Source organism: Gossypium hirsutum, chromosome A06 (genome assembly GCF_007990345.1).
Source record: "Gossypium hirsutum isolate 1008001.06 chromosome A06, Gossypium_hirsutum_v2.1, whole genome shotgun sequence".
In the NCBI taxonomy this organism is placed as follows: Eukaryota; Viridiplantae; Streptophyta; class Magnoliopsida; order Malvales; family Malvaceae; genus Gossypium; species Gossypium hirsutum.
Genome location: NC_053429.1, coordinates 49,262,576 through 49,268,240, shown reverse-complemented (window position 1 = coordinate 49,268,240; position 5,665 = coordinate 49,262,576). Strand labels below are relative to the sequence as shown.

Here is a 5,665-nt window from a genome sequence, read left to right as displayed (position 1 = left end):
TTCATCTTCATTTTAAGAGTTTAATTTTCAAAATGAGGAATCGTTAAATGACTTTTATACTATACATATTACTGGTTTATATTTTTAAAAAAATGTTCTTAATTTTTTTATAATGTATTAGAATTTATTATAAATTTTTATGATTCTTTTTATATTTTTATAAGTTTATATTTTTTTAATATTTTTATAATTTATTATAATTTTTATAAAGTTTTTTTATAAATTATATAAGTTTATATAAATATTTAATATTTAATATTTTTAAAATTTTAAAATATTTTTATATTTTTATGATTTTTTAAAAAAATATTAGTAAAATGAAATATTAATTCATAGGTTGTCATATATCACCATCTGATTTATTTGTTAGTTGATTTTAATTATCGATGTGGTCAAAGATAGAAATTGTTAATAGGGTGGCTTAATTAATTTTTTTTTTGTTAATAGCAACGGTTCAATTGGGTGCGAATTAAGTTGAACTGAATTGAAATTTTTAAGGTCTTTTTATACTTATAACCTATTAATAATTAACCAAAAATCAATTTAAGTTTTGCATACCAATCATAAAATGAAAATTCAATTTATTTAATAATATAAATGTGTTAGTAGTTGTTATATCTTTTGAATAAAGTCAATTAATTACCTTTTAAGCAGGGGCGTAAATGAGATCTATGTGCTTGCAAGTTATTTGAGAACAATTTGAAAAAAAAAATCAAATTTAATTTGATAATTACCAAACTAAGCTTAACTAACTCGAGCTATTAATTAAGCTAATTTCAAGCACCATAATACTTTATTTGAACAACTTGTGAGCCTAATCGAAATTTTCATTTAATATATTTTTATATTATAAATAACATTTCTACCCTTATTATATAGAAACAAACGAATGAGCTTAAGCTTGAATATAAACTAGTTTAATCAAACTCAAGTACAAAAATTAATAAACAAACTTAATCAAGCTCAAGTGTCACATGGTTAGAAATTTCTTCTTGCAATTCATGCGATCTTAGGCGGTTTTTTCAATTCAAATACGCCTAACTCTCACAAATTGAGAAATCTCACAAAATTTCTCTAAGGCACCGTTTATAAAGCGGTAGCAATTCAAAGACAAAAGAAAGCTCGAAAGAATAGAATAACCACAAAAAAGCAAAACACGCCAAGTGTTTGAGTAAATGCTCTCAATTAGTATTCACTACTAAAGAATGAAATACAATGGATGATTACAAATGAGGGGAGACTCTGATATGTGCTAAAAGTAACATGTTTTTAGTCTCATTCTTAATGCATTTTTGGGTGATTATTTGATGTTAACGGTGACTTTTATGCCCCTAATCCTTTAAATTCATGTTTTTATATTTATGAGAGAATTTGAGAGTAAAATGAGAGAAAATAAAAAAATCAGAGCGAGTAACAGGAGCCACATGGGTTGGACCATTCCACATGACCTAGACACTCGACCATGTGGCAGGCCGTGTTGATTTCGCAAATTGCATTCTGAATAATGGAAAAACACGATTTTTAGGGTTTTTCGGGCATTCTAAGACATTTATATGACAAAATAAGAAGATAAGAGTGAGCCGTCATAGAATACTCAAGAAAACTACTTGAAAAACACCATTGAAGTCGATTCTAAAGTAGATTTTCGTCAAGATCGAAGACTCTTAGGACATTATCATGAGTTTCTTTATTTCTTTCAGTTATATCATCTATTGGTTGTTTTTATTTTCAAGTATGAGCTAATTTTATAAATACCTAGAGGAGATGAACCCTATGATGAATTCTGTCGTTTGATTTTTATTTTACGCAATAAATACTTAGATCTTGTTCTCAATTATGTGTGCTTTATTCTTGGTTTAATATTTCTAGACTATTGATCCATATTTAATGTGCTTAAATCAGAGGAGGAATATACCTGATTTAAGAGTAGATCTAGTGTAATTGAATGGAATTGCATGCAATCCTAAAAATAAGATGACATAAATATACCGGATTAGAGTCAAATCTAGTAGGGAATCCATAGATCGATTTAATGTGATAATAGGAGTTTTAATTAGAAATAAATTTCAATTAATCAACCTAGAGTCAGTTGTTCTTATTCTTGAAGAGAGATATTAGCATAATTTAAGGATTTCTACGGATCAATATATTAAGTGAAGAAATTGCGTAATTTAGATTGATAATGACAGACGAAATCTAGGTGAATTATTTCTGGGTATTGTTTTGCTTCTTGGTTGTTTAATCGATTATTTTCCTGATTTGTACTTTGTCGTGTTCGTAGTTAATTAATTTAGTTAATTTTAGTTTTAATCCATCCTTCGATTTCATCAGTTAAATAATAGAAAGAAGGAAATTACTAGTACTTCTATTCTTTGTAGGAACAATATCTTTGCTCACCGTAGCTATATTATTAATTAATAGGTGCACTTGCCTTATCCAGATTTTTAGTTGGTTTCATGGACATCAAGTTTTTGGCACCGTTTCCAGGGATTAAATATTAGGAAATTTTTATTTCTATTAATTTAGACAATTTTTTTATTTAATATTTTTTGTTTTTAATTTAATTTTTACATTCTAATTTTTTGTTTCTTTGATTCTGATAGGTTCTTTGGATTTATGATTAGAGGAAACTTGTCGGAACTGTTAATTTTTTATAGTGAATTGAAAAAACTGCTTGTAGAAATCGAGGAGAAGTTAGAGAAACAAGGCAAGATCAATAGATTTTAATAGACAGTCAAGAGGGAAAGGATATTACTGTAGAGTTGGATGATAATTAAAACAATTAGCTACCTTTTGCATGTCCTACTCCTCGGACTATGTATGATTAGACTAAGCCTACTCTGACTGGGGCTGAATCGAGTATTGCCAGATCGACTATTAATACAAATAATTTTGAGATCAAGTCGAATATAGTTCAGATGGTGCAACAATATGTTTAGTTTGATAGTGTGCAAAATGAAGATCCGAATGCTCATTTAACTAACTTTCTAGTGATTTGCGACACTTTCAAGATCAATGGTGTTACTGATGATGCCATACGCTTATAGTTGTTCCCATTCTCGTTGAAGAGCAAGACAAAACAGTGGTTAAATTCATTACCATGGGGTTCTATCATGACTTGGGCTCAAATGACTGAGAAGTTTTTGTTAAAATATTTTCCGTTGGCTGAAACAACTAAGTTAAGGAATAACATCTCTTCTTTTGTTCAGTTTGATATTGAGGCACTTTATGATAGATGAGAGAGATTTAAGGATTTGTTGAGAAGGTATCCTCATCATAGACTACCTTTGTGGCTCCAAGTTTAAACTTTTTTTAATGGTTTGAATCCCTCAACTAGACAGATGATTGATGCAGCAATTGGCGGAACATTGAATGGTAAAACACCTGAGGCAGCTTAAGATTTTATTGAGGAGATGGAACACCTCTCACCCGTATTCAATGCCGGAATAGGGTTACGGAGCATTACTAGGCTTACAACACAATTACACTAACTTTTCACATGCATTTAATCAGTACATACAATCATTATTCAATCTCAATCAATTTTTCTCTAATACGAGCCTACTAGGCCCTAAACATGCTTTGGAAATGGTTCGGGACTAAACTGATAACTTAAGAAACTTTCACTAAACTTTGAAAACTTTACTCAAAACATGGGACACACACCCATGTGGCCAAGCCGTGTGTCTCACACAGCCACTAGGCACGCTCGTGTTACAAGCCGTGTAGGCATTCGAAATGGGAGCACATGGCAGTGTCCCAGCCTGTGTCTAACCCCGTGTAACTCTCTGACTTAGGTCACATGGCCAACACACACCCCTGTATGGCTAGCCTGTGTGCCCTAAAAATGGCCATACAGGCCCGTGTGCCAGGCTGTGTGCTAGGCCATGCCAAACCTGTAGGGTATACTAGCTTATACCACACGGCCAAGTCATACGCTCGTGTGTGAGGCCATGTGAAGTATACTGACTTGATTTTTAAAACCACACCAGGGGACACATGGCCATGGACTTAATTTTGTGTCACACACAGCTGAGACACACGTCCATGTCACTGCCCGTGTGGACAAAGATAGGCTATTTACCAAGCCAATTTGCCACCCCATTTGGTACACACCTTCACCTACACATATGGCACCAAAACAAAGCATAATAGGTAGCCCAAAACAACCAAATCAAACATAATTCATACCATTTCATCTAAGAATTTCTTAGCCTAAACCACAATCACAAACATCCTCATTTCATCAACCATTTCCAATCAAACATTAAACTCATCACAAAATGACATTAGCATACCTATAAACATACATCACCAATCAAACCAAATAGGTCAATTTACATAGCCATAAACAACATTATAACATAACTTTTATAAGCCAACACAAATGGCCAAATTCACTATCAAGCTATAACCAAAATGACCAAAGTCCCTATACATGCCATACGACCCAAAACGTAGTTTCAAAGGTACCAAAGTGTCAGTAGATAGTGTGATGAAGTCTCTGACGATCCCCGAGTTTGAGCTAGCTTTGAAATCACTATAAAACATGAAAAAACAACAAAGTAAACAATATAGCTTAGTAAGCTCGTATGTTAACAGTAAGCAACTATCATCTTTCATTAATCATTCAAATAGTAGAAAACAATATACAACAATTCTATTAAATCTCAAAGCTATCAAATGATCATTCACATAACTTACCAAAGAACTTATCAATTCCATAGTTTCAATACACAATTCATTATCGTAAGTACATGTACCATCTCGTACCAATCTCATACTCAACCACATCTTTCATTTGCCCGTTGAACCATTCGGACTAGAAGTCGGATACTCAAGGTCTCATATGATAAGTACCTATATCATGGCCTGAAGCCAAATCAAGGTAACTTATCTGAAAATTTGATATCATGGCCCAAAGCCAAATCAACCGATATGCATGGCCCAAAGCCAAATCAGTATAACTCGCACCCGAAGTACGATATCATGGCCCGAAGCCAACTCAATGTACCCCCTAATGACATGTCACTATCATCCTAAACTATTCCTAAGGTTCAACTGGGATTTCGAATGTCGAATCATCGTCAAATCACTATTGTTCATATTCATAGTCTCGTATTTGCAATTTATGCAACATCAAAGCATATGAAATACATTTGTATTGAAATTTATCACATATGAACTTACCTTGGGTGTTAAAACGGTGAATGGAGTCGATTAGTCGATAACTTTATCTTTTCCCTAATCCGAATTCGTATTTCTCCTTTCTTGTTCTAAATATAATTAAAATTAACTTATTTAATCATCTATTCATTCAATTTAGTCCAAAACACATTTCAAAACACATTTACACTTTTGCACCCCATATTTTACATATTTCACAATAAAGCCATGCTAGCCGAATTACCATAATGCCTCTAGCTGTAACTGTAACACCCTTCACCGGTATCCAGCGTCGGGATAGGGTTTGAAACGCTACCAAACTTAAACTCAACCAATCTTAGGAAATCAGGCCATAAAACTTTGATCAATTTAAAACTTTTCATTTGATAAGTAACTTGTCATTTACTTGGGCTTAAGAGGCCCAAAAATACATCCAAGGTGGTTCGGGGTCAAACTGAGGGCTCAAGAAAAACTTGGAAAATTCATGGTTTAAGGCTCC

At 32.5% G+C, this 5,665-nt stretch overlaps 1 non-coding gene across 1 annotated transcript; it reads right to left on the bottom strand.

The window, feature by feature from the left end:
- Positions 1–3,176: 3,176 nt before the first annotated feature.
- On the bottom strand, positions 3,177–3,283 carry LOC121231110 (small nucleolar RNA R71). Its single transcript, XR_005929178.1, has one exon. It is a non-coding gene; the product is annotated as a small nucleolar RNA R71 (small nucleolar RNA).
- Between the last annotated feature and the right edge of the window lie 2,382 nt (positions 3,284–5,665).